Below are 12,030 nucleotides of genomic sequence, written 5' to 3' on the forward strand. Positions count from 1 at the left end.
GGTTCAGTTCCAAGTCAGGCAGCTCGCAAACTGCCTAGAAATCCATTTCCAAGGGATTCAACACTCTCTTCTGACCTGTACACGTGTGGCACACATAAAGTCATGCAGGTGCACAGATGATAGATGATAGATAGATAGATAGATAGATAGATAGACAGACAGACAGACAGATAGATAGATATTAGATAACAGGTGACATATGTATCTCAAACTAATTATTAAATAAGCAAATTATTTAAATTTTAATAGGAATTTCCATTTTACAGCAAAGTTCTCATGAGCTGGATGTGATGGCTCACACCTGCAATCCCAGCAATCAGGAGTCAGAGGCAGGAAGATTGCCTGCAAATTTAGGGGTCCCTGGGATTTGTAGTGATGTTGATTACATAGTAAGCCTGGATTACATAGTAAGTTTCAGGCTGCAAGGGCCATATAAGCAGGATTCGGCCAAGATAAAGACATGCATATATACACAAACAAGCAACAGGCTGCTCTCCAGCCCAAAAGGGTCTCTTCAGCTCGGCTGCTGCCTTGTCCTCCAGCTAAACGCAGCACAGAGAAGAGCTGTTGCCCCACGCAGGCTCCCCAGCAATGGAGCCACTGGGGTCTCATGCTATCACTAGAGGGGCAGCCCTGTAAGCTGTGGGATGCTTAGTAACAGTCAGCCTCTTAGATAGCATTTATAACAGTCAAACATGTCCTGGACACTGCCCTTTGTTGGAGAGGGGAGTCGCATCGCATGTCCCGCAAGCCACGCTTTATTGGCTTACAGAGGCTGCCCCATCGCTGGAGCTGTCACCATTTAGCTGGGACCTGCTGTCAAGTGTACCGGCTGCTCAACCATGGCTTCCTAGCAGAAGCAACTCTCCTCCAGCCTGCGGTCTAGGTGACCAGCTTGCCTTTAGCCAGTGTGTGTGTGTTGGAAAGGCATGTAAGGGAGATACACAAAAACCATATAAAATACACAAAAGTATGTTTTCAGGTCTGAGTCTTCTCTTATCCCAATACTACCACAAGGTGTCCCCATGTGTGGCCTTTGTTGGCAGAGGGAGGATGCACTTGGGCTGAAGTGCTGAGTAGGCAGAGAGGAGTGAAATAAAATCCCACCAGATAAGATTTCTGATGACCAGCTGACAGAAATCCTCCTACTGAGCCAAACAGGGATGCAGAGATCTACTCCAAATTACCCCCAACTTGGCATCTACCCCTTCCTGAGTGGCAGGAGGCGGAGAGCGCACACAGAGGGCACCGCACTGCTTTCAGGTCCTTTTGGGAGACAGTCACAGTTCCCTTGGGGCTGTGTCACCCACACTATGGGCATCCACTCTGGCCTGGGGCCTGCAGCCCAGCAGGAGTCTACAAACACCTCGGTGTCAGGGAGGAATGGCGAAGGGAAGCTGGCAGACAGAGGGAGTCCTGGGTAGAAATTGGTCCCTCTTGTCTCCACAAGAAGATATGCCGCTCCACAGATAAGGATGAGAGGCGGGGCACCAAATAGAGAGCCAAAGAGATTTGTGACCACTTCCCAGTGGCTCCAAGTCCCTAGTAAGAGTTCAAGCATCAAGCTATCCATATTTCCCAGACGCAGTAAACTCCCCCTACCGCAAAGCGTGCCTTGGGATGACCTACTTGAAGAATGAAAAGACTGGTCAAGCACAAGAGAGAAAGCTGACGTCCAGCACCAAAGAGCCCATGGACAGCCAGCATAGAGCGGTAACCATGCAAGCATTGAGTAGAATCTGGCAGGCCGCTGGGAGTGCCTTCAGCCTAGATTAGAGATAGGCAGGGCTAGGTAGAAACTACACAGTTAATCATGGTACTTACTCCTTTGGTCTTGGTACATCTTCCATGGCTGCTCCCCTGGGACAATGACACCTCTAAGAAATAGCCCTATCTGCCATGAACTCCTCATGGGCTTCCTATGCCACCCCTAGAGGTCTACCTAGAAGGTGGGGCTTTGTTGGGGACTGCAGACCCTCAGACGCTGAATTTTCTATGGCCCCTTGTCTGCTGGAGTAAACAACTTGTTTTCCTGTGTTTGCAGCTGCTCTGAGCACGAGACCCTCGGGAGTTCCTGATAACAAGGAAGTGGTTTCTGGTGGGCTTGCCGCTGAAAAATCCCAAGAGTTAGGGTGTGGTCATTAGTCAAGGAGAGGGCTATGTAAGCTGCCCTGGAACACAATAAAATTGGCATTCTTTTTCAAGAGTGACCCGTGTCTCTATGTGTTTTTCAATCCCCAGATCCTTGCCTGATCACAGTTCCAGGTGGTGCAGGTGCTGTAGGGCTTCCCTCAAGATGAGCAAGGGCAGGAGGCACAGGCTAGAATTCCGTGGGGAGCAGCAATGGGCAGCAGCCACTCTCGGTATGAGACTCACCATGGACAGTACCCCAAGAAGGGCTAGGCCTTCTCTGAGTTTTTCCTGGAGCCTCTTTAGCTCCTACTAACATCTCATGTAGAGCATTTTAGAAAACCTGGACCACTTTGTAACTTGGCTGATGGTCCTCCTCAATCTGATTCTCAATATCAGGCTCGGTATATCTCACCTGAGCCCCTTTTCGTCCTTCTGGATGAACCATAAGTCCCTAGGGTTTTCAAAACTACCCTTGCCATCCAAATGCCAAGGAGCCTCTCCGATCTGGTGGGCCTCCCTCAGAACACCCATCTCCAGCTACTGTCAGACACCTCATCTAGACATGAACAGCTCGGCCTGTTTGTCCAAGAGTTCTCTCCATACCCATCCCTTGCCTGGCCAAAGAGTATCACCTGACAGCTCACTGCTCTCTGACCCATTCAATCCATTATCAGTCCTGTCATTTCTTCAGCTGGGACCCTAGCACCTTTTCTCCACATATTAACCACAACCTAAAATTATCTCACTTATGGATGTCTACATTTTTGTTCCTGAACTACTTAAAAATAGAGAGGGCTATATCTCACTATTGCTTACCAACTCGTCCCTAGAATTTCCCCGGCATCTGACATAATAAACACTTTATGAGTCTCAGCTGTAGGCAGCAAGGGATCTACTGATGATGACCTTGTCTGGGGTGAAGCAGCCATCATCAGTCTGGCATGATCCCACAGGGCCAGCCCACTGTTCTACGTCAGACACTGAGATGTCTCACCTGTCCTGACTCAAAACGAGGTGTGAACCCTTCTGGAAGGTCTCTGTTGTGGCGCCGGAAGGTGACTCTCTCCAGCCCTTATCTGCAGGTTTCCTTTGTTTAACTACAACTTTCCACTCCTGAGAAGCTCTCTCCTTCAGCCCAAGGAGGAAATATCAGTCCCCTGGCCCATCTTAAGTAAAGATTTCTGTCTGTAGTTTGTGTGCACTCAGTGTCCAGGCAGCAGGCCATGCCCAGATGGAACCAGTGAAATCTCACTCAGAGACAGTGTGGGGAAATGGGAGCCTGGACTCAAGATACCCAAAGAGCCTAAGGGAGTTGTTCCACCCCTCCATTTAAAGAAAAAGAGTCAGGACTTTGGAACCCTTCTCCTAAGTCTCTAAGGCTGTGGGATCCCTGAGCTGAAGAGGGCTGTTGGCACGCTTTCTTCACCACAGGACTTCTCTAGGCCTCCAGCACGTTCTCCTAATAGAGAACTTTCCCAGTCGAGAAACCCTTTATCACCAGGTAGTGGTGGAGCACGCCTTTAATCCCAGCACTCGGAAGGCAGAGGCAGGTTGAATCTCGTGAGTTCGAGGCCAGCCTTGTCTACAGAGCGAGTTCCAGTACAACCAAAGTCACAGAGAAACCCTGTCTTGGAAAAACAAACAAACAAACAAACAAACAAACCCTTCATCCCGGAGTGTGCCAATGCACTGTGCGCTTGGCGAAGCTTTTAGCTGGGGGAATCTGCAGCCCTGGGGTTCTAGCAGTTTGCTCTGTGCACCTTTACGGGGGACAAACTTTTAGGATGTCAGATTCAGTGAGGATCAGCACCCTACGAAGAAACACTCTGTTTCCAGGGCCTTGCTAGTTCCCACAGATGGAAGCACCAGAAGAAAGTGGATGTCTAGGTGCTCCAGCCTCCCTCCTAGAAGCGAGTGAGGCCCACAAGCCCTCCCCACAGGGCTCCAAGAATAAATTAGCCAGCCTGGCCATTTGGTTACACTCGGTGGATGGTGAATCAATGCCTTGGTTCAGAGCTACAGTTCTGTGGCTGTTCCACAGAGCCCAAAGGGAGAGACAAACACAGAAAGTCCAGAGAGGGGACCAGAAAGGTCCTTGGGGAACAGGGTGCAGAGAATGCTCAAAAGCTGGTGTAAGTCACAGTGCTCTTTATTGACAACAGAACAGCTGGGCCGGGGACTGTGTATAATATCCATCACTTCCACAGGGGGGGGTATACTGTAAGTCAGAAGATGGCAGATGAGGTCACAGCGGAACAATCATAGGCACAGAATGGCACCAGGGAGAGGGACATTTGTAATTAGGATCTAAGGGAAGAGCCAGGGCTTCCAGCCTTCCAGGCCTAAGAAACTGCCCTCTTAGAAATGCTGATTTGTCGGGGGCGCAGATGAAGAGAGGTTCTCTGGGGTGGCCGGACTGCTGGCAAGCTCTTTATTTGGAGTAGTGCCCGGAGGACTGAGAGAGATTGGTGCTGCCACCTGCATTGCTGCCTGAGCTGACTCCTCCACCACAGATGCCATGACTACCGCTGGAGGCGTGGCCAAAGCTGCTGCCACCCTTAAAACCACTGCCACCAAACGCGCTGCCAAATCTACCGCCATTACTGCTTGCCAGGCAAACATCACTTCCTGTGCCTCGTCCAACACCAAAGACACTTCCGTAACCACCATTTGACAAGGCCAAGGCGCTGCTGCTGCTGCTGCTGCTGCTGCTGCTGCTGCTGCTGCTGCTGCTGCTGCTGTTGACTGCTGTGGGGAAACAGGACAGCAGTCAGCGCCTGGGCATCCACTCCACTGAGTTGTACATGAGCCACCAGACCCAGGGAGCTCGGCAGTGATCGTGAACATTAACTTAACTGGGAGACATTCTAGCGTCATTAGCTATTAAGCCCACACAGCAAGTCGATTCAAATAACAAAATGATTTCTTCTATATGCCATCAACTCTACTGTCTGTTTGTTTGTCTGTCTATTTTTGAGTCAGAATCTCTCTATGTAGCCCTGGCTGGCCTTGAACTCTCTGCCTCTCAAGTGCTGGGCTGGAAGGTGTATATCATCACACCCTGCCATCAGCTCTATTCCTTTGTGCTGCCCAGGATTAACCCAGGGCCTCGTCTATGCTGGGTTCTACCTCTGAGCCACATCCCCAGCCCAATATAGTCAATCCTTAGTGACACCTGTGAAGGTCACCGAGAATCGGAAATTTTCCCCATTGGCCATTTGAAAGCGGCCTGAAGGCTATAAGATGGCTCGGAAAGAAAAGGGTCTTCCCGGCAAGCCTGACAGCCTGAGACGCCTCGTGGTGCAGAGGCCGTGACTCCCACAAGCTGGTCTCCGACTTTCAATCAGGCATGTGCACTCACAGAGAGACACACATAAAATACATTAATACTAAAAAAAAAATCATAACTATACATAGGAGGGTCTGAGCCCAGAACAATGAGAAGAACTAATCCAGTGCCCTTCCATCCCCAGAATGTCCCTGTAACTTCCGTAGCAACTAAGCAGGACAGTTTTATAAAAATCAACTTGACACAAGCTAGGGTCATCTGAGAGGAGGGAGTCTCAATTGAGAAAAAGCCTCCACAAGATCAGGCTGCAAGCAAGCCTGTGGTGCATGTTCTTAATCAGTGACTTATGAGGAAGGGCCCAGCCCATGGGGGTGGGGCCGTCCCTGACCTGGTGGTCCTTGGTTCTATAAGAAAGCAGGCTGAGCAAGCTATGGGGAGCAAGCCAGTAAACAGCTCCCCTCCATGGTCTCTGCATCAGCTGCTGCCTCCAGGTTCCTGCCCTGCTTGAGTTCCTGCCCTGGTTTCCTTCAACGATGGACTGTGGATGTGGGAGGGTAAGCTGATCAACCCTTCCCTCCTCAACTCACTTCAGTCATGGTGTTTCTCATAGCAGTAATAACCCTAACAAAGACAGGAACTTTTCTAAATTAGTTTCTACTTCATGTATTAGTACAGATGTTTGAGAACCAGGCTTCCTTGTGATGACTTGGGCTACTCACGGATGCTGACAGCACTCTGGTACCCTCCGGACATTCTGCTTGAGAAAGCAAAAAAAAAAAAATGGATCCATCACAAAGTAGTCTGCAGCAAGGCCATGGGTCAAGGTGATAACTAGCCTGGGAAGCTTCATCCACACGGCTATGTGCCGCAGCACAAAAACTGTACAGTCTGGCTGCATATACAGTTGGGCTACCATTGAGGGAGTGGACTGGAAAGACATGGGCCAAGGGATGTGTTCTTTGTGGCAGGCCTCTGCTGTTGCTCACTTGGTTACTTGTGTGGTCCTCAGACTATGTCACAGATCAGGAAGATTAGAAGCTCACCTGTACTCAGCACCCTTCAGCAGCTGGCGGTAGGCAGCGATCTCTGTATCCAAGGTTATCGTGACATCCAACAGTCCCTGGTAGTCTCTCCGCAGCCTGACCAGGTCATCTTTGCCCTTCTTCAGGGCAACCTGTGAGTCTTGAAGCTTGGTGTTGGCATCCCTGAGGGCTATCTCCCCACGCTCCTCAGCTTCCATGATGGATGTCACCAGCTTTTAGTTCTGGGGTTAGTGAGGCGAGTGGGTAGAATGAGCCCAATAGGGTAGTTCCAGGCTCTCTGCAACTTAGATTGGACTATTCCATCTTAAAGTTAGGGAAGGACACCCTTCCCTAGTTATCTTTATCTTCTCTATCCATGGAGACATTTTCTCACTGTTAGCCAGCCTTCGTTATGAGTTCTGAGGTGTCCTGCCCCCCAGCAACAGTGAGTCCAGGCAACAGCATCCAAACCATCTCACCTCTGCCTGGAGCCTCTGGATGATCCTGTTGAACTCTGACATCTGGTCGTTGATGCTCCTCAGATCACCTTTATGCCTGCCAGCTGTGCTCTGGAGCTCCCCCAACTAGGCAGCAGAAAGGAAGGAGGAACACTAAATGCAGCTGTGCCTAACCAGTTTCTATGCCCCATGCCACCCACCAAGCTTTGAGGTGCCAGTAAGCCTTTATTAAAATAATATTCAATAAAATTTTAATGAACAAAGCAGAGGCATCTCACATAGAGCCTGGGAGAAGATAGTATTAAACTTTGTACAACAAGCAACCATCAAATGGATGACTCCAGAAGACAGACAGATACAGATTCATCTAGGGACCCCCTCCACAGCTGTCTCACAGGCCATAGCGTCCTTGACTCCCAATGAAGCCCATAGGAGGTAACTGATGCCCACCTTGGTCTGGTACAGTAGCTCTGCCTCTACCTTGTCCTTCTGGGCAATCTCTTCAAACTGGGTACGGATCCCAGAAATGATGCTATTCAAGTCCAGGTTGTGGTTTTGTCCATGGAGAGGACCACAGATATGTCATTGGCCTGGTCCTGCAACTGGGATAAGTCCTGCCAACACCGAAGGGGCTCGTTCACTTTCGGGGCCACAAGAACTACTGCCTCCTAAACAGCAATCCCATTCCCTGACCCTTAGCTCAGAATGTGTGTGTGGCCAGCCTGCCCCAGACGTTCAGAGAGCCGCACGTCTGCAGTCCACCCTGCTGAACTGCTACAAGGGGCTTCACCTCGAGGCTCATCCACAGTCTCCTGGGCTGAGCACCAAAAGTACCAGATTCACATCTGAAAGCATCACCCCTCCCTCTCTCCTGCATCCTCACCTCAAAGAGATTCCTCAGAAAGTTGATTTCTTTTATCAGAGTATCCACATTGGCCTGAAGTTTCATCTTGGTCATGAGGGTAGATTCTACACTCTGAGAAAAACAGAAGCACAAAGGCCTTATTAACCCCAAACTGAGATTGCAACAACTGGGCTTGGAGAGGGTGGGGAGACCTGCCTATGTCAACACAGAAGGCTCTCATTCAATGCGGGCTCCACATAAAGGGTGCCTCGCATCTCACAGGAATGGGATAAAGACAGTCAAGAGTTCAGGACCAACGGACTGATCCCTAAAGGCCTGCAGAAGAAGCTCCTGGCTGCTGAGCCTGACAGGAGAGCAGTGATCCTGCTGAGACCCTGTGTGACAAACCCCAGGAAGTGCTCGGCCGTCCCTACCTTCTTCAGAGCCGCAGAGTCATTCTCAGCAGCTTTTCATTTATTGATTTCATCCTCGTGTCTGTGAACATAAAAGTGGACTTACTAGATTTATTTTGTTTGGGATGGTTTTGTTTTGTTTGGGGGTTATGCATATTCTAATATTGGGGGAAGGCAAGTATATGCCACAGCACACGTGGAGGTCAGAGGACAGCCTCGACCCATCTTTGCTCTATACCTTGTATGACACAGGCTCTCTTTTGGTTTGCAGTTGTGTATTCCAGGTCAGCTGACCCACGGGTTTGCAGGGGTCCCCTGTCTCCACCTCCCGTGTCACCTCAGATCACTGGTATTACAGACACGTGTCACTGGCTTTTATGTGACTTCGGGGATCCAAGCTCAAGCCCTCATGTTGGCAAGGCAAGTGTTTTGCTGGCTGAGCCATCTCCTCAGCCCCTGGACTTAGTTTTGAGGTAGTCAGAAACACCACCACTCTCTGTCCCCACCAGCCTGATCGTTCAGGAGAGGGCCTCTTCTTTACTGCCTCTGTGTTAGTGAGGGGACCCAGTCACATCAGTCTGCCCGGAAAAACTGTCCTGGTTTTACCACTGAAAGTTCTACATTCCAGTCCTGAATATCTTCCCAGACCATAGGGCTCTGCCTAGGCCCTCACCCTCTAGCCTGGTTCATGCAGACACATTTAAACCATATCTAAATAACAATCTCAAAGTCTCTTGTATAGGAATGGGAGTCAAAATTTCATTACCTTGTCAAGGAAGGAGGCGAGCTTGTCGTTGAGGGCCTTGATCAGTTCATACTCTTTGACTTTCGTTTCCACAGTCTGGGTGTCAGTCTCTACATTGAGGGACTGCAGGAGGCTCTTGTTGATGGTCACTTCCTGGATTATCCCAGGGCCAAAGATTCTAGGCCTACTAAAAACCCCAGCCAGTCCAAAGTCACCAGTTCTCCCAATGCCACCTCCCGTTCCTCTGCCGCCACCAAAGCCATCCCCAAAGCCAGTGCCATAGCTCCCAGAAGTCCACGAAAGCTACCAGTCTGAGAGTCACCTGCTGCCACACTGATGGAGACCGGCCTGCTACTACCCAGGCCGAATAACATTCTACTACCAAAAGCAGGTCCTCCACTCCAAATCCCATAAGCCTTTACACTGGCTGCCCCAGAGCGAGCTATAGAGTTCTTCCTGGTGCTGCCGAATTCCACAGCTGACCAGCTAGAGAAGCCCTGGCCCCCACCATAAAGTGTCTTATAGACTTGTCTGATCATGGTGAGGAACCTGGTGACAGGAAAATGAGCAAAGCAATCGGGGATACTAAGATTCGGCAGAAGAAAGCAGAGGAATAAAGGTCTGGGGAGAGTGAGTCCTTTTATATGCATTTGACCAAGAGGCAGGGCTCAAGGAAGGGACAGATAATTCATTCCAAAAGCTGTGTTCCTAGCCACAAAGCACACCTTGAAGCTAAGCGAATGTCTAAGTGGCAGGCTTGCCTGGCAGGGCTCCACCCCCATGCAGAGATAATTCATCCCAAAAGCTTGTGTTCCCAGCCACAAAGCACACCTTGAAGCTAAGCAAATGTCCAAGTGGCAGGCTTGCCTGGCAGGACCCCACCCCATGTACAGCACTTCTCAGTTTAACAACACAGGGCCAAGGGGCCCTTGAGCTGGAACCAGGGAATCTGCTTTGGTCTGTCTACCCACCAGAGCAGAGCTCGGCTCGGGGAAGGTGAATTCAAAGAGTAATGGGAGCTCCAGCTCCCTGAGTAAGGAAGGTTGTAGAGCCCACTCTGTCCTGGAGACTGGGATCCATTAACAGTGACACCACTTACGCCAGTCAGGACATGACTGCTGTGTGTCCACAGTGTGCCTGGCTTTGTGCTGAACTTGGAGACAAAATACTAACCCTGCCACTTCTCTTTCCTAAAGTCAAAGTGGAGAACCAGAATCATATATTTGACCCCGGCTCTCCCTCCTCCCAGCCTCAGTGCAGAAGGCAGGAGCTGTGTGGCTTGTAACCCTCTTCTAAGGACAAAAACTTCGACATACACAGATCTCTACATTGTTTAGACCTTGGCAAAACTCAACACTCCAAATATATGTTTGTTTTACTTACTTCCCAAAAAAAAAAAATAGGCAATTACAGACATCACTCGGGGTTTTTCTAAGCTTCCTATCTTGTTCCTTGTGTTATGTCATTCTCCTGGAGTCAATAAAAGTCTCAGAATCAGGAAATATCAATTAATTCAACAACAACAAAAAAAATCAGGGCCAAAACATAGGAAAACCCTGCTTGTGTAAGTTCATGTATCAGGGGACGACAGTAGAAAAATGCACATGACGCATCCACCAGGGAGTAGCAATGCTATGGCAGGGAAAGGCATGCTAGCACTCTTTAGAGGCCGCAACAAGAGGGTCATGAATTCTAGGTCAGTATGGGTTACATAGCAATACCTTGTCTAAAGGAAAGTGAAGGAGGAAGACAAGGAGAGGGAAGACAAGGAGAAGGGAGATCAGTGAGAGGAAGAGGAGGAGGGGAAAGGAGAGAGAAAAAGAAAATAAGAGGAAGAAGCAGAAGACACAGGAGAAGAAGAAGAAGAAGAAGAAGAAGAAGAAGAAGAAGAAGAAGAAGAAGAAGAAGAAGAAGAAGAAGAAGAAGAAGAAGAAGAAAAAGAGGAGGAGGAGGAGGAGGAAGAGGAGGAGGAGGAGGAGGAGGAGAAGGAAGAAGAAGAAGAGGAGGAGGAGGAAGAAGAAGAAGAAGAAGAAGAAGAAGAAGAAGAAGAAGAAGAAGAAGAAGAAGAAGAAGAAGAAGAAGAAGAAGCAGCAGCAGCAGCAGCAGCTATGGAAGAAGTGTTAGGGTGGTAAAGAGTGCCTGTTGCCCTTGCAGAGGACTCAGATTAAGTTTTCAGCACCACATGGTGGCTCATAGCTGAACATAGCTCAAGTTCAGAGGATCCTACTTCCATCATCTGATCTTCATAGGCACCAGGCATGCACATGGTACCACACGTACAAGCAGACAAAACATTCATCCACATAAATAAATCTACAAAGGAAGAAGGAGAAGTATGCTAAGGACACTATTTCATGGAGTTGTCTTGTGGAGCTGTCCAGTAAATGCAGTGAGGAGCAAGCATCCAGAAGAAAGGAACCGCAAAACATAGAAATCCATGAGTGCCCTGGGGTGGAGCTGTGGAGAATGTCTGAAGGGCCAACAGCCGAAGCCTTGAGAGTGGGCAGCAGGCCTCTAGGATAAGATCTGAGTAGCTGGGAGGCAAGTCACACAGAGCCACATGAAGCTGGCTTTTTCACTGAGCGGGAAGCCACTGAGGTTAAGCCAAAGAGACATGAATAAGGCATAAGCTGGCATTAAAGGATTCACTCGACAGACTACAGGGATCAAGGGGAAGAGGTGAGAGCCGCTCCCCTCCTTCCAGTCTTATTCTGCAAAACTGACTTCCACCGCCTCCTGCAGGGATGAGCTGGGAGAGCTACACAAAAAGTGTTCGGAGTTCCCTGTGTTAAGGCCATTGCCCTGAGCTGGAGACTGCCTGGGTGAGGTCCCTGTGATTGAAGGTGTGCGGAGTCTGGAATCCCAGCAGACCTTGCCCCTGAGGAGTTCCTCAACAGCAGAAACACAGCCTTGCCCTTGCAGGAAGTTTGGGAAAGACCTTAGGAACCTATTAGCTACATTGGTGAAACAAAAAGGAAGGAGGAGGTAGAAAGACCTTGATGCAATCATTCAACCTGGAGAAGAGGGATTTAAAAGAAAATCTACATTTATTTTTTTCATGAATTATTTGTAATGATCTGTCTCTACTACAGAACTGAGGGAGAGGGGATTTAGCTGAACCTAACA

At 49.3% G+C, this 12,030-nt stretch overlaps 1 pseudogene; it reads right to left on the minus strand.

Annotated features, from left to right (window-relative positions):
- Window positions 1-6,461: 6,461 nt before the first annotated feature.
- Window positions 6,462-9,278, minus strand: LOC148119039 (keratin, type II cytoskeletal 3-like; annotated as a pseudogene).
- Window positions 9,279-12,030: the final 2,752 nt, after the last annotated feature.

Source organism: Myodes glareolus, chromosome 19 (genome assembly GCF_982192425.1).
Source record: "Myodes glareolus chromosome 19, mMyoGla1.1, whole genome shotgun sequence".
NCBI lineage: Eukaryota > Metazoa > Chordata > Mammalia > Rodentia > Cricetidae > Myodes > Myodes glareolus.